The sequence below is a fragment of the Peromyscus californicus genome, unplaced genomic scaffold (genome assembly GCF_007827085.1).
Source record: "Peromyscus californicus insignis strain IS unplaced genomic scaffold, ASM782708v3 Scaffold_6__1_contigs__length_162567912, whole genome shotgun sequence".
Taxonomy (NCBI): domain Eukaryota; kingdom Metazoa; phylum Chordata; class Mammalia; order Rodentia; family Cricetidae; genus Peromyscus; species Peromyscus californicus.
The window spans coordinates 2595236-2622950 of NW_026294584.1; the positions used below are offsets into that span (position 1 = coordinate 2595236).

A 27715-nucleotide genomic window follows, 5' to 3' on the forward strand; every position below is an offset into this window, starting at 1 on the left:
AAAGGTCTGGTCCTCATGACCTCATCTAAATCTAACTATCTCCCACAGGGTCCACCTCTGAAGACCATCTCAGTGGGAATTAGAATTTCAACTGGTGAATCTTAGGGAGAACACAAACATCCAGTTCATAGAGTAGTTACACAACTGATACAGCCATTTACAGTTTTCCATGATACTTTTCTCTTTCAGTTCTCACAACATAGTCATCTAGGAATGAGGCTAATAAAGGGTGAACATTATTAATCCCCAAGTTCTAAATCTCAGATATCCTAAAATATGAAAAGTTTTGAGTATCAGCATGACACCACAAATTGAAAATTCTACATCTGACATCAGGTGACACTTCCTACTAAAAAGTCATTGTGATGGCTGGTCAGTCTTACCAACACCTCTGCACATGTCCGTGAGGGTTTTTCTACAGCTCATATACTGATGAAATTATTAAGGCCACTTCATGTAGTTAAAAGGAGATTTATTTAATGGCGTAACTTACAAATTAAGGGATAGGTAGGTCACGGGGTCTGGGGAAGGTGTATCACAGTCCAGCGGTGTTCTCTGGAGCTCTGCTTGGCCCACCTCCACCGAGCGCGCTGGCCGATCCAGATCTCGGGTCTCCAGGCGCCTCCCTTGGCCCTGCCTTTTAAGCGTGACAGTTGCCGAAGTCTCAATGGGGGTTGGAACTTCCAGATCAAAGCTGGAATGGCTACCCACTACACTCATAGATCCCATTGGCTCTAATCTAATCAATGGATTAAATCCCTTGATGGAGTCATAGTTTGATGACACTACTGGGAGGTGATGGAAGGAGGTGTAGGCCCCTTTTGGAGGAAGCAGGTCACTGGGAGCATGTCCTTGAGCATATAATGTGCCTAACTAACCCCTTCCTATCTTCTCTCTGGGTCCTGTCTGCCAGGATGTTACTGCTAGTATTCTGCCAAGCCCTCCTCCCCCATTATGGACTGTGATCCAAAAGAAGGAATTCCTCCTTTAAACTGGTATTTTTCACTGATTTGTCATGGTGACAATAAAAGTAGCTAACACATTTGTACATAATTTCCTCAGACTGTAGGCATTAAGTATAAGTGAAGCATACATGGCTTTCCTGGTTAGATGTGGGGCCTCTCTAAGACACATTGTTGTGTCCCTGTATAGATTCAAATTCCATAAAACTCTGGAATCAGAAAAACTTCTACTTGTAAACATTTTTTATCCCAAAAAAGTAAAAACAAGGAAGCTTTGTTTTATGAGTGAGGGATTTGCAAAACCCTGATAAGACAGAAACAGCAAAGACCACCAGCCCACAAAGAACAATGCTGATACTTTTTATTAATTATGAAAGCTCGGCCTATGCTCAGGCTTGTCCCACTAGCTCTTATAACTTAAATTAACCCATTTATTTTAATCTATGTTTTGTTATATGGCTTGTTACCTCATGTCTCTGTACTGCTCTTAATGCTTCCTCTGCATCTGGCTGGTGACTCTGCCTTCTTCTTCCCAGAGTTCTCTCTGCCCTGAAGTCCTGCCTACACCTCCTGCCTAGCTATTGGCCTTTCAGCTTTTTATTACACCAATCACAGCAATACACTTTCACACAGTGTACAAATATCTCCCAGACTTTTCAAATGTCTTCTTCCCTGTTTGAATTATTGCCAGCGAGCAAGAATAAGAATTCCAAAAATAATACCTGCCTGTTGTTAACATTTGTCCCAATGTGGCCAATATGCCTGAAAGAGACCACTCCCAGGGAAGAACAGTTCAGCTCTGAGTTTCAGGGGTTTTACTCCATTGTGGCAGGGAAGGCAGGGCAGAGCACATGAGTCTTGGTGGCCCAGAAGCACAGAGGAAGAGGCACTCAGGATGACATGTAGCTGCCAAGAACATTCTCCAGGGTTCTATTTATTCCTGCTAAGCTCCTAAAGTTTCCACAACTTCCCAAACAGTGCCATTAGCTGGGGACCAAGCATTCCGCATAACGAATTCAACATAGTTAAGCACTGAGCTCTCTAGCCCCTCTAAGTGGTCTTTAGTAGATAGACTTTCTTCACTGAATTATCTTAATACTTTTAAGAGAATCCTTAGGAGTTTTATTATTTATCAACACTGTTTCATAAATGAATGTAAATTTAATATTCCAAAAAGGTAGTTATGGCTCTCACCTCTGTAAGGGCCATTCCATATTCAAACCACAACATGGTACTGAAGCTTCCGAGATTCCTCGTCAGTAAGAAGGGTGGTTGAGCCCGACAAGTTGCTGGTTTGGGTTTGGTTTTTTCTTCAAGGTTGGTGTTGACAGAATAGTCCCAGCCCTACCTGCTTCTCCCCATTAGCATGCAGACCTAGTCAACACGAAGGTGACAGCTGTGTTCTGACAATTGGCAGCATTGCAACACTATTCTATAGTCTAAACTGAAACTCTGCCTAATGTGAACTGTTTAATGTAAGGCACCGCCGAACTCCAGCTCTGTAATATGTGAACATTCCAGATTAATTTAAAAGTTCCACAGAAGTGATGAATGGCCTAGAACCCAAAGTATTTTAATTTGTACTTACAGCCTTTATTATCATTTACAGGATAGACAGATCAAAGGTTAGTCAGATTTTATACACCTTAACATGACCTTCAATTAAAGGCTTTCATAGGTTAGCTGTGCCCTCCTGACACTTCTACTGATAGGAATAAGCAGCATTCGTGATTTAGATTCCATAGCTGGGTTAGGAGCTGTTCAGAGAACAGATGCCAAGAGGAGGCTCAGAAAGGGAGGTGGGACACTGGTCAAGCTCAGTGCAGGGAGATCTAACTAGAAGTAACTGGGATATCCCAGTTGCTAAGGAATGACTTGGAAGTCCAGAGGAGGTACTACTTGGAAAGCTAGGTGGTGGAATGGGGTAAGGGGATGGTGGCTATGAGCTAGTGATAGGATCCCATTACTGAACTGATGTCATGAACAAGACTGTTGCCCTAGACCTTCCTTGTTTTCTGTGGAGGTTGAGAGATTTGACAAGAGGACTACAAAGAGAAAGACTTGATGCTGTACAAGGCACAAAGACTCGGGCCCACAAGAGGAGGGCAGGGGTCTGATTCTCCAGGAGAATTGAGTGGACAAGAAATCCAGCCATTCAGGAGGTTTTGTTGCTTGGAATGTGGGGTTCCCTTTCATAGTTCCTAATCTTCTTAATAAAGAATTTTAAGGTGGACTCAAAAGTAATCTAGAGGGCCACTTGGTTAGAGTTCAGAGAGGAAAACAACAGAGCCCTGTCAATCTCAGCTGCTGCCGAGGGTGAAGATGAAGGGGAAGAGAGAAAGTCAGGTCTTTGTTGTGGACCAAGAGCACAGGTAGGTTCAGCACTGGGGGTCAGCAAGCAGCTGCATGGTGGAAGCGGGGAGGCTTCAGAAAAAGAGTGGAAATGTCCAGAGGATTGTGGAAAAAGACAATTCATTAAGAAAGAGAAAACACCCAAGAATAGGAGCGGGCTAGTTAGCTGAGGGGGGAAATAACCCTCAAAGCACAACAAATGTAAGACATTTATGTTTACAGAGCACTTACTGTTTTGTGATGAGGCTATTCATGGGGAGACATCAACAATCATCTACTCACCCCAGATATGGAACCAATGACAGACTGAAGTGACATGCCCCGGGGCTCCATGAACAACTTGCAGGCAGAACAACACGTGGGAGAGTTTTCCTCCTCAGACATGTACTGCTTATACAACCTTGAGGGGGACAGAGAGAGAGAGAGAAAGAGAGAGAGAGAGAGAGAGAGAGAGAGAGAGAGAGAGAGAGAGAGAGAGAGAGAGAGAGAGGCCTTGTGAGTCATGGATTTCCTGAAACTTGTGAGTTATTTACTTCCTGAGGTGTTTTGTTTGTTTGTTTGTTTGTTTTGAGACATGGCCTTACTGTGCAGCCCTGGCTAGCTTGGAACTCACTGTGTTAACCAGGCATTGAACTTGTTGTGATTCACCTGTCTCCGTGTGCTGGGATTAAAGACATGCCACGACAATCATATTTGTTCTCAGAAACTTCAATGGTGCCTGAGTCTGAAGGACATTATCATTTAAAAAAGGAAGTTTCCTTGCATGGCAGAGCATATCTGATAGCAATAAAACAATCTGACAAACATCGTATCTACTTAATAACAGGAGCTGTTTTCCTCGCTGGGTCCCCATCAGCCACAGGCTTTTGTCCTGGCTTATAGTACCAGACATGAATTCCCTCTTGTGCATCAGGACTTAAATCCAATCAAAATGCTGTTGCTTGTGCCCCCCCCAAAAACCTTGTGTCACCGCTGTACCCACAGTCACATATTGTTTACATCTTGATCGTGTGGCATGCAGGGTCCACAGCTGAGTAGGATGTTTAGCGCAATTCTTCTCCAGCAGCCTGCACAGTGTCTAGATTCTAGAGTTACAAAAACCAGTTCAGTCCCAGCCTGATTTCTACACTCACCTCTCTATTTGTATATATTTGTATTTGTCCTGAGAAAGGTAGCTGTATCGTTTTTGTCTAGTCTCTGCATAATGGGAAAATGCAGGGCTTGTCTCAAGTCCTTGCTTGAGTAGGCTGTGAGGCTGGATCACTCAGCTAGCCATCTCAAAATTGTCCTGAGCAGTTTGTAGTCCAAAACTGATCTTTGGGTGGTGTTTGTCAGCTTAGTGGTATTATCATCATCATGATTGAATCGTTGTTGTGGGGCTGCAACATCTGTTGGAGGCTGTTAGGCATGGTCATGGTTCACTGCAGAAAACTGATAGAGACTCAAACCCAAACTCATGTACAGGAAGCTAGATGAAGCCTTTTTTCTAGAATTAGTTAGTACTCTATGAGACCATTAACATCATGACAAAAGTTTAATATATTATTACTCTTATAAATTTTGATATAAAATTCATATCTTAAGAAAAGTTTTAAAGAGTCAAAATAGAACCAAAGAATTAGGAGATTAGTGACAACAAAATAGTCCCTTAATTTTGGTTTTTCTTCTGTCCCATGTCAGGTGGCTCTTCTGACATGATAAAGAGATTTTGCATTTTCTTTTAACAAGCATGCTTGGGTTTAGAGAAGGAGAGAGCCACACTCCAACTCCAAAGCCAGCTTTAATTTTAAATTGAACTGGGACTACATAAAGACCATTTGTGTTATATGTCTGTAGAGAACAGCAGAAACAAACATTTAAGAAGACTTTTGAAATTTTATCCTATAGATATGTATATGTAGATATACCAATAGGCCAATTTACTTTTTTTCTTGGGATGCTTTTCTGGATAATTTGTCCTTTTTCTTCAGATTTCTCATTTGTCCAGTGTTCTTCAGCTTTCTTAGCCTTCATTCTCCTGAAAGACAAAAACAAAAACCCTTCCCCAACCCTAACTTTGGGGAGGTTCCCTTTTGGCAAGTTATATCTGAGGAAATGAAAAAGATTTGTTAGTGGTATAAGTTAGTTTAAATTGAATGGTCATGTTGGTTGATGAACTATCACCTCTTCTAATTAAGAGGTCTCTCTTGTTTAAATCAAACCTTTTTCAGTTTTGATGGTATGCATAGCTTTTCTTCTCCTGTAGAAATAAAAGCAAAACTTTGTCCCCAATGTAATACATATCCTGGTTTCCATTCTGAGGTCAGTGCATCTTTAAAGTATACAGGCTGATTTAATTCTGTAGTTTTTTTCTATTATGCAATGTCTCTCCACAGCTGTTGTTCCTTTCCCATTAGTGTTGAGAAAATTCAAATTTAATAGAGCATTATGTAATCTCTTTCTGGTTTTTTTTTGTTATCCCTTTCTGTTTATTTAGCTTATCCATTAGAGTTTGATTTGACCTTTCTGTGACTGCTTGGCCTGTAGGATTATGTGGTATACCTGTAATATGCTTTATATTGCAATAAGCAAAAAACTGTTTCATTTTTCCAGAGACATACGCTGAAACATTGTCAGTTTTAATTTGTACAAGTATACCCACGATGGTCATAACTTCTAGCGAATGCATGATTACAGAATCAGAGAAGTTGTCCATTGAAATCCTAAATAGGTATCAATGGTGTGGTGTACATATTTCAATTTTCCAAATTCTACAAAATGAAACACATCCATTTGCCAGATTTCATTCCTCTGAGTACCCTTTGGGTTACATCCTGCTGGTACTGGAGTTTTATTTGTATAAAGAGCAAGTAGGACATTTCCTTGTGATTTCCTTGACTTGTTGCCAGGCTATAGAAAAATCCTTTTTTAAAATCCTTACTATTGACATGATGTTTTTAATGAAATTCTGAGGCCCCCAGCACATCTCCTATCAATAGTTGATTGATCTCATCATTTCCTTGTGCTAGAGGGCCAGGCAGACCTGTATGGAATCAGATATGTTATATATAAGGGATGATTCCTATTCCTGATTATTTCTTGTAACTAAATAAATAACAAAGTTAATTCTGATCCAGCAGGGATAAATTCAGCAGTTTCAATATGTAAGACCACTCTTTCAGCATACTGAGAGTTAGTAACTTTGTTGAGAGGTTCAAAAAAAATTCATCAGAATGGCATATAATCCCAATTTTTGGACAGAATTATAAGGACTTTGAACCACTTTGCCTAAATTTTCTGATTTGTAACATGCTTTTCCTTGTTTGTTTGAGTCTGTATAAAATGTACGGACTCCAGATATTAGTATTTCCTTTACAATGCAAGGCAGAATCTAGTTAGCTCTCCTTATAAATTTAATTCTATTGCTTTTGGATATTTGTTGTTAATCTTTTCCAAAAAAACTACTTCAGCTCTTTGCCAAAGTTCACTTTCTGCCCATAATTTGTCAATTTTATCATTAGTGAAAGGTACTACAACTTCTGCTGGGTCTATTCCTGCTAATTGATGAAGACTTATTGTTCCTTTTAAAATAAACTCAGAGATCTTTTCCACATAAGTTTTAAATTTTTCACTCTGTTTATTTGGTAGAAATATCCATTCCAATATAATATCTTCCTTCTGCATTAAAATTCCTGTAGGAGAATGCTTAGAGGGTGAAATAACCAAAATCCAATCAAGCTTTGGATCCACATGATCCACATGTGCATCCTGTATTTTCTTTTCCGCCAAAGCCAATTCTTTTTCAGCTTCAGCTGATAATTCTCTTGGATTATTTAAGTCCTTGTCACCCTCTAAGGTTTTGAACAAATTACTCAGTTCATCATTTTTTTACCCCAATAGGGGTCCATAGATTGGAAATGTCTCTGAATAATCTTTGAAAGTCATTAAGAGTCCATAATCGATATCTCCTAATTTGCACCTTTTGGGGTCTAATTTTTTTAGACCTATTTTATATTCTAAATAATTAATAGAATCTCCTCTTTGTATCTTTTCAGGAGCAATTTATAATCCCAAACAAGGCAAATTTTTCTTTACTTCTCTAAACATTTGACACTTTAAACAACTAAAGTATCAACATTTGAATCAGCTAGTAAAATGTTGTCAATGTAATGATAAATTATAAATTTAGGAAATTGTTTACATATTACTTCCAATGGCTGTCATACAAAATATTGGCACAAGGTTGAGCTATTTAACATTCCCTATTGGGAGTACCTTCCATTGATATCTCTTGACTGGCTAGGCATTATTATAAGTAGGTACCCTGAAGCCAAATTTTTGTCTTTTTCTTGTAAGGGTATTGAGAAGGAAGTCTTTTAAATCGATAACTATAAGAGGCCATCCTTTAGGTAACAGAGTAGGCAAACGAATTCCAGATTGTAGAGAGCCCATTGGCTGAATTTCCTTGTTAATAGCTGTTACCATTCTCTGCTTACCAGATTTTTTTTTTAATAACAAATACAGGAAAATTCCAAGGCCTGGTTGATTCTTCAATATGCTGAGCATTTAACTGCACTTGTACCAGCTATTCTAAGGCCTGTAGTTTCTCTTTTGTTAAAGGCCATTGCTGAACCCATACAGGCTTGTCTGTTAACCATTAAGCTAGGGCTGTTGGTGTCTTTGAAAGATCAACAGCTGTTGTGCCCTATTCTTGTACAATCTGGATGGTCAGTGACTGTTCTTTATAATACCTTCTAATATTTTTCTCAGAAACATGTGATAGTTTATGGTTTGTTTTTGAGATTGGAGGAATGTTAATCTGAGTATTTCATTGTTGTAATATATCATGTCCCTATGGATTCATAGCTATATTAACCACATATGGCTTTAATTTTCCTCTCTGTCATTCTGGCCCTATACATTCGGCCCATCTCATGCTCTGTTTCACTTGAGATGATGTTCCAATCCCTAAAAGCTGAACATTTACCTCCTGAAGATGCCAGTTTGGATGCCAAGATTCTGGTGCAATTATTGTTAGGTCTTCACCTGTGTCTATAAGACCTTCAAAGAGCATGTCATTTTTTTTTATTTTTAATTTTGGTCTTTGTTCATTTATAGAAGTTTGCCAACAAATTCACTTTATGGTTTCTCCTGATTTTTTTGTTCTTCAATAGCTGTTCTATTACCCCAAGCAGTATGTTTTTTTACAATAGGCATTAGGTTCTTCAATTGCTCTGAGAGGGGGTTTCTTCTATGATCACAGGAAAGAACTGAACTGAATTTGTCATGGGGGCTTGCAAGAGGCCCCTCAGGGAGTTTCCTGATGGCAAAGGCAAAGGATCCTTGTCTGTCCCTTGTTGATCTACATTCATTAGTCCAATTTTGCCTTTACCACACCTTCTGCATAATCCAGAAGGGAGGGGCATTCCGTTACCATTGCTCCTTGAAAAACCATTGTGTGTAGGAACACTCTGCTTACAGTTCCTTTTTAGGTGACCTTGTTTACTGCAATTAAAACACCTGACATTACTGTTTTTCTTCAAACCTCTGGAACATTAATTATCCTCTCATTTAGTTGTTCCATTTTCAGACCGCTTAATGTGTTATCAAACAGAGACCAAACACCCTCCATTGTAAAAATGTTTCCCATTTTTTAATGTGGGGGAAAATTCTCTTTTAACTAATTTCTCCTCTTAAGAAATCTTAATTGACTCACCTGCTCTGCTGAGTGTGTAGAACAGTAGAAGCCCAAGCAGATTTCAAGGCAACTACCTGGTATGGTAACAGCCCAAGATGGGGATCCAGGGAGAGTCAACAACCCACCAGGAGAGATAAAGTGAAAGATCCAGCCATCTGGATCCAGCTGGTTAGAGACTCTGGCCCATGTGGGGAGGAGACTCTAGCCACATGCAGCTCAGGACTGAGCTCAGGACTGAGCAAGGCCACAGGCAAGTGGCTTTTTTGTGAATTTGTGCCACAAATGTTGGGCACCAGATGTAATACAAATCTTAAAAGGTCTTATAATAAAAAAAAATCCAGAGCCAGATATTGGGATGAAAGCTGAAAGATCAGAGAAGCAGAACAGCCAGCCAGTAGCTTAGCTCTATGAAATCTTCAGCCTCAAGAGAGTGAGTTCCTGTTTCCTCATGCCTTATATACCTTTCTGTGTCCTGCCATATTACTTCCTGAGATTAAAGGCATGTGTCACCACTGCCTGGTTCTATTTCTCTCATGTAGCCCAGTGTGGCCTTGAACTCACAGAGATCCAGACGGATCTCTGCCTCCCAAGTGATAGGATTAATGGTGTGTGCCACCACTGCCTGACCTCTATGTCTAATTTAGTGGCTATCTCTGTCCTCTGATCCCAAGGTAAGCTTTATTGGGGTACACAATTGATAACCACATTGACCCATGCAAAGTAGGTATTATTATTCTATTTCATAAATGAGATGGGAGGAAGCAGAGTGGCTCAAAGAGGAAAATAGCCCACAGTCATAGAGTTAGAGTAGCACTCACCCAACTCCAACCTCAATGCTTCTTTGTTGCTCTATAAGCACATTTACCCCTTTCTGTAAGTGAGCATAGCAGATCCTCATCAGCTTTTCCCTTGGGGTAACACCATGGAAGCCAGCTGTAATGAGAGTGTGTTCTGTATTGCTTTTTGTTGTGGTGGTAAACACCATGACCAAAAACAACTTAGGGAGGAAAGGGTTTATTTTTAGCTTACACTTTCAAGTCACAATCTACCCCTTGAAGGAATTCAGGGCAGGAACTCAAGCAAGAACTTAAGCAGAAACCATGGAGAAATTCTGCTTACTGGCTCACTCTCTAGCTCCTGTTTGGCTGTTCTTATTATATAGCCTAGGCCCACCTGCCTGTGGTGAGCTGAGTACTCTCATATCAGTAATCCATCAAGACAATTTCTCACAGACATTAAGACAGGCCAATCTAATTGAGCCAATTCTTTATTAAGTTCATCTTAATTAAGTCATCCCATGTGACTCTAGGTAGCTGACAATACAAAAATAATCAGGGCAGCCAGGCAGTGGTGGCACATGCCTTTAATCCCAACACTCGGGAGGCAGAGGCAGCAGATCTCTATGAATTTGAAGCCAGCCTGGTCTACAAAGCAAATTCCAGGACAGCCAAGGCTACACAGAGAAACCCTGTCTTGAAAACAACAACAACAACAGCAGCAACAAAACCAATCAGGACAAACATTAACACTTTTTATTCAAGAAAGAGGAAGCTTAATCTTCAGACTGTCAGTATAACATATGTTTGCAATTGTAGGTAGCTGTGAAATCTGTCACTACCTTAAGAAAGTATGAATATTCTTGGAGGGAAAATTTTTCATATTTTTTGCTGACCATTTTGGTAACTCTGTGGATGTCCTATAAATTATAATTATAAATGTCAGCCGTTAGGGTCCTGGAGAAGTCCCACAAAAGACCACCATCCATATATGTAATCAGCAAGAGTGTTTTTATTCCAGCATGATGGGGCCTTGCCATCCCATACAAATGCAAAATGGTGAAGACCCCGAGAGGGACGTGCAGTTTCCTTTTAAGCACAGCCAAGGGGAGTTCCTAGGGCAGTTAGATCACTTTAGATATGATTGACTTAAGCAAATGGCAATCATAAGAGTATGTTCTAATGGCTGGGCCTAGTCATGGTCTGATTAAGGTTATAGCTTTTCCATTTTGGGGCAAGCCTGGACAACTCCCAGGCTTTGTCCTCAAGCTGCTGTGGAGACTGGTTTTGGCCTAGTATGTGCTGACTGTGAGGGTTGGCTCAGTGGCCCAGGCTTGGTGTGTCCTATCTCCCTTGTCCCTGTGGTCAGGGGCACCAGTGATTAATTGCCCTTTCTTTGTGGCTCTTTCAGAAACTGCTTGTTCAATCTCAGGAAGGTGAAATTTGTTGCAACTCTGTAGGTTTGGTCCTGGGTTTTGGCACCAAAATGTGAGTTTTGCAACTCTGGGGAAAGGTGTCCCAGTTACTTGGGGAGTCAGAAAACACCTTGAGCTGCTTAGGACAGCTCTGACAGCTGGAGCTGCAAAGAAACAGCTCAACCCTGAAGGGCAAGGTATCCCAGACACCTTGAGCTGCTCAGGACAGCTCTTCCCTGGAGGTATCCTGGATACCTGGAACTGCTTAGGATAGCTCTGATGGCTGGAGCTGCAAAGAGACAGCTCTGCTCTGGAAGGGATGTTTTTCTGACTGCTTGGGAGAGTCAGGCCTGGAACTGCTTCAGCAGGTAAGGGTATCCTGACTGTTTGGGAAAGTCAGGCCTGGAGCTGCCAGAACAGCTCTGTAGGGAAGGGTATCCTGCCTGTTCTAGAGAGTCAGGCTATACTTGGTGTGGTGGGGGATGGTCTCCCCACAGGATATTGCAATCCTGCTCCTCTCCTGGAGAGCTGCTACAGCTGAGCTTTGCTCAGCACCCACTTAAGGGGGCTTCCTAGCAGAGCTCTGCTTCTCTGGCCTAAGAAATTGCAGAAATGTAGCAATCTTCTCTGGCTCCAGAGAAAAGTGTTACTTTTTCAGCTCTTTCAGCTCTCCCTTGCTTTTTCCACTGAGGGCCGTCTCAGCAAGGATCTTCTGTTCAGCTTCTCCTTGCTCTGTCCACTGAGGGATGTCTCAGTAAGGATCTTCTTCTGTTCAGCTCCTCCTTGCTCAGTCCACTGAGGGACATCTTAGCAAGGATCTTCTCTATGCCAGTGAATGAAGATCTTCACTCCCAAAACTCTTTTGAGAAAGAGATTTATTTGGGAAGGAGGAGTCCAGAAGAGTAGCTGCCTCTACCAGGATGGAGTGAACAGACCACAACTGACCAGGCAGGGTGGTTTTAGCCAGTGGTTGGTTAGTTTTTTCTGCCCAGAGATTTGCCAGTTTTTTTTTTTCCAAGACAGGGTTTCTCTGTGTAGCTTTGTGCCTTTCCTGGATCTTTCTCTGTAGACCAGGCTGCCCTCAAACTCACAGAGATCCACCTGCCTCTGCCTCATGAGTGCTGGGATTAAAGGTGTGCGCCACCACTGCCCAGCTTAAAGTTTATTAATTATGTATGTAAGGTTTTGTCTCCATGTATGCCTGCAGGCCAGAAGAGGGTGCCAGATCTCATTACAGATGGTTGTGAGCCACCATGTGGTTGCTGGGAATTGAACTCAGGACCTCTGGAAGAGCAGATAGATGTTCTTAACCGCTGAGCCATCTCTCCAGCCCCCAGATTCACCAGTTTTGTGGGCTAGGTACAGAGATGGCCCTGATTTCATAGCCAAACTGTGTTTCTTTCACTGGCCTTTCTTAGCTTTTTGACACTGCCTCTAAGGCCAGGGCACATTTCTTTCACTGACTCTGATTCTAGGGACCAAGAGTGTTTCTTTGGTACTAGTTTCAGAGTCAGGGCATGTTTCCTTGGTTCTGGATAAAGTGTTCATTTTTCTGGCTCAGGTCCCAAACCTAGGTTGTGTTTCTTTCCCAGGCCCTGGGCCCAGGGCCAGGGTGATACTGTCCTGCTCTGTGATTGGTTGGTTTCACAAGTCAGTTGGCCAGGGGCAGAGATGGCTCTGATCTCACTGAGCCCAAGGCCAGGGTGCTGCTCTGTGATTGATTGATTTCACAAGTCAGTTGGCCAGGGGCAGAGATGGCTTTGATTTGAGCCAAATTGTGTTTCTTTCACTGGCCTTACTTAGCTTTTTGACACTAATTCTAAGCCTTGGGCACAGTTCTTTCACTGACTCTGATTCTAGGGACCAAGAGTGTTTCTTTGGTACTAGTTTCAGAGTCAGGGCATGTTTCCTTGGTTCATTTCTCTAGCTCAGGTCCCAAACCCAGACTTTGTTTCTTTCCCTGGTCCTGGGCCCCAGAGCCAGGGTGCTACATCCTGCTCTATGATTGGTTAGTTCTACAAGTCAGTTGGCCAAGGGCAGAGATGGCTCTGATTTGAGTCAAACTGTGTTTCCTTCACTGGCCTTATCTGAGCCATCTTTCCCTAGTTCTGGGCTCCACGGTCAGGGTGGGTTTCTTTAGCCAGCCCCTTTCCCCCTTTTTCCCTACAAAATTGAGGCCTTATCTCTGAGAGAAGACTGAACAACCTGTTATGGTGTCTGCTCAGTCCTATCATCAGTTGGTAGTCATTGGAGTATATCATATGAAATTAGAATACTTAAAGAAAGGACTGAGGCTGGGGGTGTAGCTCTATGATAAAAAGCTTACGGCCGGGCGGTGGTGGCGCACGCCTTTAATCCCAGCACTCGGGAGGCAGAGCCAGGCGGATCTCTGTGAGTTCGAGGCCAGCCTGGACTACCAAGTGAGTCCCAGGACAGGCGCAATGCTACACAGAGAAACCCTGTCTCGAAAAACCAAAAAAAAAAAAAAAAAAAAAGCTTAGCCTTGGGTTTGATCCTTAGGACTTCAAAAACCAAAAGCCAGTAAAAGGCAAATTATCAATACAAACTGGAGTTCTGGTAGGGAAGTTTGAGGTCATAGGCTTCTGTGAAGCAAGAGACTTAGCCCCATTCTCTCTTGAAAAATAATATTACTGCCTGCTCCTCTAGCTCAATAGCATAAAAGATGAAGACAAGAAGGGAATGTATCTCACTGTTTGCAGTTTCAGATTTTAAGTGGATCAGAATCAAAATTGCCTGAGTGCCTAACCATGATTGTGGTGGTTTGAAAGAAAATGGTCCCCATAGGGAGGAGTGACACTATTAGAAGGTGTAGTCTTGTTGGAGGAAGTGTGTCATATAGAAGCAGGCTTTGAAGTCTCCTATGCTCAATCTATGTCCAGTGTCACAGTTGGTCTTAGAGTGATATTCAGAGCATCCAGTGCTGATATATATATATAATGTCTCAAGGAGGGGAGGAGGTTTCATAGGTACTAGGTATTTAATAAAAGTTCTCCATTATGTCTAAAGAACTAGTTGTAGACATATGAGTAGTGGAAGACAGGCTTAGACAGAAGCCTAAAGGCAACTACAAATTTAGTGCATATGAATAAATCAACAAAAAGAAATGTCCATCTTGAGCAATTTCAAACTACAGTCTTCTCTGCTGGAGTAGAGGTTCTCTCTATCCTGAACATCTAGGCATACCAGACACAGTGCTCAACCAAGTACAGATTTTAAGTGTCATTTGTTTCACCTGTGAGACCTGTGTTTGACTGATCTATGGACAGATGAGCCTCCCAGGAGACATGCCAACTAGAAACAAGCCAAGCAGCTACACTTGGCCTGGCTATAATGGCCTAATTGTTGAGAGCAGGAAGGAACTGGCATACATTTTGCCTGACTCATTATCTCCTGATTCACAACTCCCTCCTCTCTTCTTCTATCTGTGGATCTGTGTTGGAGTTTTTGTTCTGTGGTGCTGGGGGATGAATTGTTGACTTTGTACATGATAAACAAGTATTCTGACACTTCACTATAATGAGCAGCATCTCACTGTGATGATTTTAAGGTGTTTTCTTGCTAGTCCATTTGGTTCAGTCACTCCTTTCTTTTTGCCTGAGTCTACCTTTGGAAAAGAAACATCTATCCCATGTCTGCCCACCACTGTATTTTGTAAGTAGATATAACTTGTTTTTATTTCACAGGCTAACAGCTAGTGAAATTTTCCTCAGGAGGCATCATGTTTTCAGTCTCATCTATAACTGAGTTTGATGATGTTCTGAGCTTCAGATTTGTAAGTTGACACTGGAATGAGTTAAGACTTTTGGGATTATTGAAATGGAATAAATGTTATACTTTGTGGGAAGAATATGAATTTAAGAATCCCTTGAAAAGAGATCTGTTATGAGTGGCCCCCTCTTAGTTCCTCCATATTGTGACAAAGGCCTTTACTAGATGCTAGCACCATACTCTTAAACTTCCCAGCTTTGAGAAACGTAAACTTAATAAACAATGTTTTAAACTTTTTATTAAACTGTATTTATTGTTTTGTTAGCATATATTAAACATAATAATGAGTTTCATTATAACATACATGTAAATAGATCATATTTACCCCTCCTCCCTACCTCTCTTGTCCCTTTCCCATTTCTTAGTCCACTTCATTTCAATTAGCCCTCTTTCTGTGTGTGTGTGTGTGTGTGTGTGAGATACCAGGGAGTTTTATTAGGGTTGTTTACAGAAGCATGGGCGGGAGTTTGTTTACAGGAGCATGTGCACCTTTTTAGTAGCTGTACCCCTGATGAAAATGTCTCTCCTTTCTCCATCAACCCTTGTCTACACACAAATCCTCAGGGATTCTTTTCTTTCTTTCTTTCTTTCTTCTTTGTTTCTTTCTTTTTTTTTTTTTTTTAGACAGGGTTTCTCTGTGTAGCTTTACGCCTTTCCTGGAACTCACTTTGGAGACCAGGCTGGCCTCGAACTCAGAGATCCACCTGCCTCTGCCTCCCAAGTGCTGGGATTAAAGGCATGTGCCACCACCGCCTGGCAACCGGAATTCTTTTCTTTATACATTATTCATTCTGCAGTATTTCCTTCCCTTATTTTTCTAGAAATCCACACCTCATTACTCTGAAGGATGGGAGTAAAACAAATCAAAACAATTTCCCTAAAAATCATCAAGATTCAGTAAAATGAATGATAAATGGCGCTGGTGGCAATGCTGGTTACCAGCAGAAAGGTCACAGTCACGACAGAACCCAGTATTAGTTTTATAGATTTATTAGGAGGAAGGGGGAGGACCAGGCCTGGGAAAGAGCATGTGCAAAGGACAGAGAGAGAAAGATGGTGGTGTGGGAGAGCAGAGCAGAGCAGAGAGAGAGAGAGAGAGGGTGGGGTTTGTGTCCGGCTTTTTTAAGACAAAGATTGTGTGACCACGCCATGTGCACATAGTTGCCAGTGCCCACTGATGACATAAGACATAAGACCCTGAACTACGCATATGTAGCTGGAGTAAGGGCAGAATTCTAATTTTCAGGCCTTGGTACTTTCAATAAATAGTTGATAATATGGGCACAAGAGTCATTTTCAGACTTTGCCACAGAGCTGTGATCTGATAGAGGCTCTGGTGCACCAGGAATGGTATCCAGAAGTGGAGAATACCTGGCACATGCTGCAGAACTTCAAAGAATGATGAGACCAGAGAACAGAGCTGGAATAGGACTGCAGCTAAACACAGAGTACAAGAGAGACCCCATTGTGGACTCAGAGAACTCACCAAAGTGTTCCCTACCCCAAAGTGTCTGGGATAATGATATATGACATTCTATGAACTATGAAAAAGGTACCAGAAACACTATAACAACAGAACTAAATTTAAGCTTGGAAAAAAAAGAAGACAAGGGAAAAAATGAAAGCGGTCTGTGGGGACAACAGGGAAGTAAAAAGAAAAATATATTTGAAGTGCCTGCTCCTCCTCCCTCTTCATAATTCCAGATTACTCCCCTATTTATTACTTAATTTGGTCTCTACTGTTGTTGGTTTTTTTTTTTTTTAAAAAAAAAACTACTAGTGTGTGTGTGTGTGTGTGTGTGTGTGTGTGTGTGTGTGTGTGTGTGTGTGTGTCTGTGTTTGCGCATGCACGAGCATGTGCTCAAATGCATGTGGGGGTCATGTGTGCCTTGGCTGATTGAGCTCTGGTGCTGCCAGCTGCAGGAAAATGTAATGGAATCCAGCTACTATCATAAAAGCTACTACTTGGAAAAGACTTTTCCAAAGGTCAAGCCATGGCTTAAGAAGTGTTGGTGATATTTTAGCTTTTGTATATATATTAGCTGGTTCCTACAATGACTTTCTTGTATGCTATATGTGGTTCCAAGAACTTCTAACAGTGTATTTATCTAAAATACCTATCAAGCATCCAAGGCCAAACAATCTCCTGAACTAAGGTAACACCCTTATGGAAACAATGCCTGTCTCCTAGGTTAAGTGGATATCTTTATTTCTTGTGCAATTTTAACTGAGGCCCTCCTTTCCTGTACAACCTTACTAACATTATCGATTCCTAACTTCCTACCCAACCACTTCTAGGAATGTACTTTGAGCACATAAATTCCCTTTTTCTGATATACTAACTGATATTAGCTCTCAGTTGACCTCCTTTAACCACTCCATTTTTGGATTGTAAAAGAAAGCCTGACAGTCACTGCCTGTGGAAAATTCTTGTCTGCCTTTATGACCCTGTAGGAATTCAAGCCTGGTGATCTGGCTGGAGGATTGCTATTGTTTGGGTTTACAACTGAATACCTCAGAGACTTGGAGAGAACTGAGAGGGATAAGGAGGATTTTTGACTAGAGAACTTGAGGAGAATACGGAAGATGAGGAAAAGCCAGATGGGGAAGTACTAGATGGGTAAGAATGAAATGAGAAGGACCTAGATGAGGCAGAATTAAGATGAGAGAATTAAGACAGAACTTAGAGGGAACAGCAGATAAAGGTAGAGAGAAATCAGGCAAGAAAGGAGCTGGGCACGAAAACAGAACTGAAGCTGTGTAGATAGGATTATATCCCAGAGGAATAAAGTAGATGGACAAAGAGCTTGGTGTATTTAGATTCATTTCCCAAAAATAATTCTCACCGTTTGTAGCTTCTCTTCTGGGTCCCTCAGAAGAATATTGTTTAAGGCTGGTCCTTTAATAATATTCGAGACTCTGGTAGCCAGGGTTGTACAGCAAATGCCTTTACTGGCTGAGCCATATTATCACAGGTCCCTGTTCTCCCATTTTACAAATGAGATCATGGAGATTTAGGGAGTTTTAAAAATGTGCTTGATACAGTGTAGCCAGCAGGTAGCTTGAAATGAAGATCATGACACAAATCCAGAGGCATGCTGGCAAATGTTCAGCTACCAGCAGGCTTGAGGAAAAAAACAAGCCCTAGTTTCTAGTGTTTGCTGATTTCTGTGGTGTAAATATTTCCACTGGGAGACTCATCTGTGAAGCAGGAATTTTGAAGGACTGTTCTGCCTTGTTTTGGCAAACTTCATCTGTCTTTTTCCCGTGTGTCCTGCATGTCCAGTCTGCACACCACATTGTCAGCAGTCAAAGGCAAGAGCAGTTTCTTTGCCCAGTGGCTAACCTTGCCACAATGAAAGCAAACTCCATAAGGAGTTTCTTCAATGTCCATCATCTTCTTTGAAGTAAATTGGTGCTGCTAGGAGCAGATGTGTCTCATTGTCATGAAAAACCTTAGGTTAACAAAACATTTTAAATGCCATATTCAGTAGGTCTTTGAAGTGTTTGAAAACCATTTATCTATCTAAAATATCTATCTATATGATCTTGAAAGCATACCTAACATATCTACAAATTTGATTGTTCTAGATGACTAACTACTGACCTATGTTTCTTGATTATCCTAAATAGTTCATAATAATAGCTTTCAAAAACTAGAATTTTACCTTACATTTTTAAATAACTGCATAGGTACAATACTTTAAACAAGAATAGAAACATATGTATATATATATATGTATATATATATACATATATATATATATGTATATATATATATGTATATATATATACATATATATATATATGTTTTAACAAAAATAAGTTTAAATTTGTATCAATATACAAAAATATCTTAAACAAGAGTATAAACATATAACACTGTAACAAAAATAAGTTTAAATTTGTATCAATGTACTATATTCCCCATAATGATAACAAACACCAATAACCCACCAATTAACCAAAATCTCCCCACATCCTGCTTGGGAGTGTGGTGTTCTCCAAACTGCTTCCTGTTGTCTGTGGACAAAGTATCTTTAGGGTCCCTGAGAAAATCTGAGATAATGGCCAAGTCCTGGGAAGACCTCTGTTGATAGATGTCACCTGTCAAGAATCAGGAGTTCTCCCCTGATCACATCTGATCAATATCACTCCTGAAGAAATCCATAGCCTATGGGAACAAAACTCCAAAGCATTTTTGACTTCCATTTGACAATTTTTTTTTACTTATTTTTTAAAGTTAAAGCATTCTTAAGTATCTAGATTGATTCAATTTTGCAGTCCAGTTCATAATCTCATGTCTCTTAGCAGCTATTTTTTGCTTGTGAAAATTCAAAAAATTCAAAATCAACATAATAACATACAGGATCCAGACGCCCTTTATATTTCCCATCTTATGTGCTTGTTTTCTTTCATACTACTTTTACTCTCTCTCTAAAGACTTCACTTTAATGTTTCTAAACTATTTCTTTCTATAACTGTCCATACCCTTTTTCTTTTTTTCTTAAGCTTAAACACATTGTAAAACACACTGGAACCTGTTTAGAGGTTTTTTTTTTTTTTTGGTCTGGACTTCTTTTACTGCATACCTCTAGTCTTTTATGACTACACCAGCAAACTTTAAACTGCTAAGGTACACTAGGATCCTCCATGCTGCTCTCTTGGCTGGCTCTGGCTGCTTCTAGGTTTGTGAAAGCCAAGCCTAAAGCTTGCAGCCTGCTTAGAGGTTTGTTTGACCTGGAACCTCATTCAACCCTCCTACCTATTGGAAGCCGGTTCCTGTGTTGCCACAAGCAGTTCTTAGCACTGCCAGTTGAACAGCAGGGCCTCTTAAAGGAGCTATGTCCTCTTTCTTTTTTTTAGCTTTCTCAGGACTTACATTGAAATTTGGCCCACATTGGAACAGTAAAATCTAGTTGGTTGTTTTTGCTATTTTTTAAAAAGATTTATTTATTTATTATGTATACAGAAGAGGGCGCCAGATCTCATTACAGATGGTTGTGAGCCATCATGTGGGTGCTGGGAATTGAACTCAGGACCTCTGGAAGAGCAGTCGGTGCTCTTAACCTCTGAGCCATCTCTCCAGCCTAGTTTTTGCTATTTTTACTCTTTGCTCTTTTGGAGGACTTGCCACTCTGCTCCCAAATAAATTATACATGGAGGCTTATTCTTAATTATAAATGCCTGGCCTTAGCTTGGCTTGCTTCTTGGCAGCTTTTCTTAACTTATCCTGTCTACCTTTTGCCTCTGAGCTTTTTCCTTTTCTTACTTCTGTATATCTTACTCTCACTCTTTTATTTTTTTTCTTCAAGACAGGGTTTCTCTGTGTAGTTTTTGCGCCTTTCCTGGAACTTACTTTGTAGCCCAGGCTGGCCTCGAACTCACAGAGATCTGCCTGGCTCTGCCTCCCAAGTGCTGGGATTAAAGGATGCGCCACCACCGCCCAGCTCAATGATATATGACTATTTTTTTTAAATCTTTTTTTTTTAATTTATTATGTATACAGCATGTATGACTGCAGGCCAGAAGAGGGCACCAGATCTCATTACAGATGGTTGTGAGCCACCATGTGGTTGCTGGGAATTGAACTCAGGACCTCTGGAAGAGCAGTCAGTGCTCTTAACCTCTGAGCCATCTCTCCAGCCTCTTAATCCATGGATGGCTGTGTGGCTGGATAGCTGGCCCCTTCTTTTCTCACTCCTACATCCCCTTTTGCTTCCTGATACCTCTTTTTCTCCTATTTATTCTCCCTGCCTGCCAGCACTTCCTATCTTTTCTCCTGCCTTGCTATTGGCTGTTCACCTCTTTATTAGACCAATCAGGTGTTTTAGACAGGCAAAGTAACACAGCTTCACAGAGTTAAACAAATACAATAGAAAAGAATGCAACACATCTTTGCATCATTAAACAAATGTCCCACAGTACAAACAAATGTAACACATCTTAAAATAATATCCTATAACACAGTGACACACCTCCTCCAACAAGGTCACACCTTCTCATCCTTCCCAGACATTTCTGCCAACTTGTGGCTAATTATCCAAACATATGAGCCTATGGGGGCCATTCTCATTCAAACTACCACAGGGCTTTAATATATGCATTTGGGTATGGGAGACATAATTTGGTCTATATCACTTTTTCAATGGAAATTGCAGATAGTTTGACTTTGGAGATATAGTTCATTTCATTTTCCCCTCAGAAGCTATAGTTAATTTCTATAATGGATTTCTCAAATGATACAATGTCACACAAAGGTTGTGAAAAATAAAGGTCATCCAATTATAGGACCTCTCCATTCTCCATTGTATAGCCTGCTATCCTCAGGAAAGTCAGTTCATTTTACTAAGCCCTGCTTCTTCCTCTATGGAAAGTGTGGAATAAAGCTCAGTGCCTGAAGTCACTGAGGATTAAATGAGAATTGCACACTACTTAACATAGTGCCAGAAAAATACTCAATAAGTAAAACCTTAAAATAAGTTAGATTAATAAGTGCTTTAAATAAGTGCTAATGTATTCAGCTAAGCAACACCAAACACTCAAGGATGTGGTCAACATTTATTGAAAAATAATGTCAATCATTTCAATTCAAATTTTGGATATGACAAAAATTTCTCATTCAAGGAAAAGAGACTAGCAAGTCTATGTTAGTCTAGTCATTAGTTAATCACTAGGGTGTGTTTTACTTTATTCAAAATTCTGTACATCATTTACTCTGTTATTTATGATTTTCTATTAGTGAAGGGGTCTGCTTTCAGTGAAATGCTGAGGAAAAGGCAGTTGTATATAGTGAAAATATTATTTGTAGAATTTGGAGTTCTGAATTTAGCTAATGTATCTGGAAAATAGTGAGTGCTGATACAAAATAATCTTATTTATAAAAATAAAATTGGTTTTATAAACAATAATCTAGATTCAAATGTAAAATTCTAAACCAGTACAGGGAGATAGTATAAAGTATTGAAAGAACATACAAAGCTAATTATACCACAAAGAATGATGTATACGTAATTAATAACAGTTTATATGTTGTGAAAAGTGGTCATGGTGGTCCATGACTTTAACCCCAGCACTTGGGAGGCAGAGGTAGCTGGATCTCTGAGTCAGAGATCAGCCTGGTCTACCATATTCTAGGCCAGCCAAGACCCTGTCTCAAACAAAACAGCAAATATAAAAAGTATGATTTCAAAGGTTTTCTAGGTGTTTACAACCTTATTTCTACTAGATGGAGATTTTCAGCACAGGGTTCTCCATGTCCCTTGTTTCAAGAAAAAGGAATATATGTCTGAGTTTATCAAGGGGTTTGAAGGGTATTTTTAATGCCTAAGGAGGAAAATGAATTATACAGTTTTATGAGTTGTATCCAGAAAGATCTACAAGGACAGAATCATTAACTAGCTACTATAACATTCTAAAGTTGTTAGGCTCTGCCTAGAGCTGTGCAGGGATGCAGAGTTGACAAATCATATAGGGCTGCTTGCCATCCATCCCAGTGAAGAGCTTCTAAACAGCAGATTGCTCTGAGAGGTAGCTCATACTGTTAACTCCACTTAGAAACTGACTTTGAAGCAAGGTCAAGAGAGATGCTAAATTGCATATACAATGAGTATCTGAGGATAGCTTTGAATTAAATCACCACCCAAATCAGCTTCCTCTTTTTCTCCAGGGCTGTGGATGTCTTGTTGAGCCATATATTTCCCATCCACTTGTCCTTCACATTCATTCCTCAGTTCTTTTCACTCTTCTCACTCCCAAGTAGGCTCTTCTGTAATCATTCATTTATTTATTCAGTACACATTCATAATTGTCTGTGCCAAGTACAGAAGTAGGTGCTAGAGGGATAAATATGGATCAGAATATTTGCACACGAGCATCTCACATTGTGGTCAGAGAAACAGAAATGGAAATAGTCATACTATCATTTGATAGCTACCTTAAAAGATCTGTGAACAGGCTGCAGTAGAAATGACATTCTCCTTTGGGAAAGTGTAAGTTTCTGGAAGGCAGCAATTCTTGAATGTTGAGTGTGTAAAGCCTGGGAAGAAAGTTCCAAATAAAAGCGACATCTGCACAAGCTGGGATATGTATGTGGTTAACAGATAGGCTTCATGGTGGGCAGGGAAGCTAGAGAGGGACTGGAATTGCAATAAAATGTGGACATAAAATCCTGAGCAAAACATTTTTGCAACAGATTTGTATTTTAGAACTCTATGGAATTTTAGAGGTCATGTAAATTAATATCATTCTTTTATAAGAGAAAGAAACTGAGACTTAGGGCAGTTAACTTGTTCAGGGCAGGAATAAAGGTAATCTCCAATTTTACTCTTCTGCTCCTTTCTGTGGCCACTAATCCAACTATGGTTCCTAGTATCCACTTAATAAAATTGGTCCCCAAAAGCCTAGGTTTCTCTGAGCTCAGTACACAAATCACTGCATAAAGTTTAGATTTCTAGCCCTATGTCTACTCCTTATGTTAACTTGATGTATGTTTTACAGATTTATGTATATGCTGTACCTGTGTGTGCTGTGGTGGTGTGGGCCTTGCACATACAAAGCAAGTACTGTACCACTGAGCTACCCCCCAGCCTCACAGTTGGCAGTGTTTTTAATACATCCATTGGTAGACTTAAAAACTGCTTCAAGAAGAATATACTGAGTTTTGAATGCTGCTCAAATAAATTACCATGAACTTGGTGACATACAACAGCACAACAGTTGTGAAGGCCAATCTCTGAAGACAGGTTTCTCAGGGCTCTTGTCAAGTTGTCAAGAGGATGGTTCTTTTGTAGAAGAGATGGTTCTCTTTGTAGAAGCTGCTAGGGGCTTCCTTGGCTGTGGCTGCATCACTCTAGTCTCTGTGCTGTCCTACTGTCTCCTTTTCCTACTTACCTTCTTAGCTCTCTCATAATCATCCTCGTGATTACATTTAGGGCCCACCTGGGTAATTCACTGCCCATCTAAGGTACAGTCTTCAACTGCATTAAACATTTCTTTCAACCCTGGTGTGATGGCGTATACCCCAGCACTTGGCAGGCAGAATCATGCAGATCTCTGTGAGTTTAAGGCCAGCCTGGTCTACAAAGTGAATTCCAGGACAGCCAGAGCTGTTACACGGAGAAACCCTGCATCAAAAAACCAAACCAAGCGAAACCAAACCAAAACAAAGCAAAATTTCTGCATAAGGTAATATTCATAGACTTCAGGAGTCAAGAAGTAAGTATCTTGGGTTATTGGTGGTGATGGGGATTATTCCATTTGCTAACAGAATATCCTTGACTCTGCATTGGAAGCATGGGAAGATATGTACCAATGTGTGTCCGGAGACACAGAAACACATGGCAGATAAAAGAGTCAAGACAAGAAACACTCCTTAGTGGTTCTGTTTATGGAGAATCAGATACACCTGAAAGGTTTGGTCTAGTCTGATCTTGGTAGGGAAGAAAACTGCAGTTTAGTCTCCATGTGCTCATAGTAAATGCTTCAATAATACTTTAAAAAATTATTATTGGTGTGTGCATGAAATGTGTATGGGCATGTGTGTCATGGTGTGTTTGTGGAGGACAGAGAACTCTGTGGCATTGGTTTTCTCCTTCCACCTGTACTTGAGTTCCAGGAGTTGAATTTAGGTTGGCAGACTTGCATGGCAACACCCTTGCCTGCTGAGTCTTCTTGCTGCCCTCAACACTACTGAACTGTACATTTCAGGAGATTAGAATAGTGAATTTCCATAAGCCTTTTTCACAATACAAAGAAAAAATCATTGCTATGTGTGTTGAAACTGTTCTTTAAAAATGCTTCAAACAAGGGGCTGGAGAGATGGCTCAGAGGTTAAGAGCATTGGCTGTTCTTCCAGAGGTCCTGAGTTCAATTCCCAGCAAACACATGGTGACTCACAACCATCTGTAATGCATTCTGGTGCTCTCTTCTGACTTGAAGAACAGCCATACATGCAGGCAGAACACCGTATACATAATAAAAAAAATATTAAAAAAAGCTTGAAACAAATAGCCACCCTATGGGCTTGCCAAGAGTTGCTGACTAATAGTCCACAACAGTACAACACTCTGCTGTTATCAGCACCCTGCCTTCATGTATCAATCCCTCCCATTTTTAAAAGCAAACAGAATGTTACAACTACAATGGAGGATTGGACTAAGCATACTGGGGAGATAGAAAGGATCTTTTCTCAGGTCAAAGACAGTTAATGGAAGAACATTGAATAGAATTTAGCTGTCCAAGTGCCTTCCTGTTGTCACTTGGCAGTATGTATGTGTTTTGTATATCTTAAACAACATTTTTATTAGTTCTTTGAGAATTTCATACAACATATTTTGAATATATTCACTGCCTCCATTTCCCAACTCTTGCCATAACCACCCTCTCTACTTTCCTATCCCTTCCCACTCAACTTTGAGACTTCTTTTTTCTCCTTGCTCATATTTGTTAAAAATTAAAAGCTTTGAGTGGGTTGTTTCATAAATACAGACTAAATTAAAGTCTTCTAGAAATAGTTCTCTAGTGTTGATCTCCAGAAAAAAAAATTACATTGGCCATTAGCTGCTTTTAGGGACTTGGATTAATTTACTCCTCTTCGTGACATTAACATTTAAAAATCAGCAACTTAGACAGCAAACAGTTACAGTTGTGTTTTGAGTGTTTCACTTGCTAATAGTGGTATAAATAGGAAAGACAAAGCTCACTCAGGTCAGTGGACTAGAGGCTAAAATTAAACCCTGAGTAAAACGCTTAGGGTGCAATGTTCACTTTGTTCGGAGTTCAGGAAAGCAAGCTAGAGAAGCTTTGCCTTGCATGACAGAATTTGTTGTACTGATTGACTTCTTTCATTTGTCTGCTGAAAACAACTGATTCTCACATAGTTCTAAAACTTCTGGAATATTTAATAAGTTGGGAAACAAAACCTCACTGAATACTGTGTGCTAAGAGTCATCATTTGAACTAGGCTTTCCTGGTATGCACAATGAACTTGCTTATCTAAAACACCAGCTCCAAAGGAAAACACCCTCTGCGGACTTGTCTTCCACCCTAGCTGTAAGCTCACTCCAGTGTTCTGACTCAGACTCCCATCTTGTGCTGAGGTGACCACTCTATGAATGTGATGACGTGCCAAAAGAACATGCTAGGATTGTTATGAACTAAACCCTGGAATACTGGTATAGTCTATGCTGGGCTGTACTGGACTAATGAGCCATAGATGTAAATTGTTCTTTCAAACAATGCTTGACAAACCCCTGTAATTCACTTAGATTTTCTCTTTTTAACCCTTAAAAGGACTTTCAAACCCTTTCCAAATGGGACACATTGTAGATTTACTGCCATCTGTGCCTCTTGAATTGCAATTCTAAGACCTTCAAATAAACACTTAAAAACAAAAAAACCTTAAAACCTCATTTGCTTTCTTTGGATGGAAATATATATTGAAAGTATCAAGTAAATATTCCAGTTGGTTCTTACTTAAGCAAGTAACTGTAAGATGTGAGGCTAGGTAGTATATTAGTAAGCTCAGAAAAACAAGCCAACAAGCAAATGCATGAACAATCAACCACCCTGCAAAGAGCTACAAGACTTGGTCTGATCATGAAACTTGGAGTATGGTCTGAGTAGTTTGTGACAGGAGGCAACTGTTTTCTTAGGTTTGAAAATGCTATTGTGATTATGAAACCAGAATCTTTCTTCTTAGAAGAGTCATCAAAATGATTTAAGTATTTTGATGTCTGAAACTTCTTCATACAGCATAAAAATGCATATTCATTTTTTGTGTATATGAAATGTTTTCATAATGACTGATGGAATAAAGGCAAGAAATGGAATGTTTGAAGTCCCCCAGCAAAGAACACTAATAAGAACATTGGAGCAGTAATTTCAATTTTTCCTTTGGGCTTGTAGTGCTGTTACTTTTTTTTTTTTTGGCTGATGCATGCCAAGCGTTATTTAGCCCCACCCAGGTGCAAAGGAGATGATAAGCATACTAAACTTAAAACAAACAAAGCAAAAAAACAAAAACAAAAACAAAAAACCCATCAGTTACAACTGCAAGCTACCCAGAGGAAATAAAGTATAGAGCCACATAATGTTCTGCAGTATTATATGGTTATATATTCACTTTCTAAAGGCACTTTTTGGCTTGCACTTTCATATTAATGCTTGGTTTTTCTTTTTCATGTTTTGACAATACACTCTCAGACAGCCTATTTGGTTTTGGTCTGTGCATAGTATCCCAGAAACGCTTTCAGAGTTTTGTTTGTTTTTTTTAACCCATCCACTCATTACTGAATTCTATATGCCTTTGTAAGTTACTTCTTGAAATAAATTCAATCAGTTAAGAAATTCAGAATCACAATTTTATAATGTTTGGGTCTTATTCTGAGATTTAGAAAAGAGCCGCATGTACCAGAAGGCTGACATGATTTTAAACGAAACTGAGCACACAAGGTAGGAGCCATCAACACTCAGTACTTACTATAGAAAACTAAAATTCGTGTCTCCGTCACCACGCCCTTTAAGTCAAAGGCTTAGTGTCCATGCTGTCCTATGTAGAGTGGGCTATGCCATTGGTCAACCGGATTCCACTGGTTTTAGCAACTGTCTGTGGTGTCCAGGAATGTGTTCACAGGACTTGGAAGTGCAGTGACCTCCGGTGCAAGCCTCAGAGCCAACCTGGCGGTGGTCCGAGGCCCCGCGCTATGGGCTGTCCTCGCTGGGCTGACTTTACCAAGATGGCCT

The 27715-nt window shown here is 40.3% G+C and overlaps 1 protein-coding gene and 1 long non-coding RNA gene across 6 annotated transcripts in view; one reads left to right on the top strand and one right to left on the bottom strand.

Moving 5' to 3' along the window:
• Napepld (N-acyl phosphatidylethanolamine phospholipase D) overlaps positions 1-27715 on the top strand; it is a 107481-nt gene that overhangs the window by 15453 nt on the left and 64313 nt on the right. The window lies entirely within an intron of this gene.
• On the bottom strand, positions 456-27564 carry LOC128099197 (uncharacterized). Its single transcript, XR_008214457.1, has 3 exons — positions 27453-27564; positions 3597-3714; positions 456-637 (listed from the first exon to the last, which is right to left on the bottom strand). It is a non-coding gene; the product is annotated as an uncharacterized LOC128099197 (long non-coding RNA).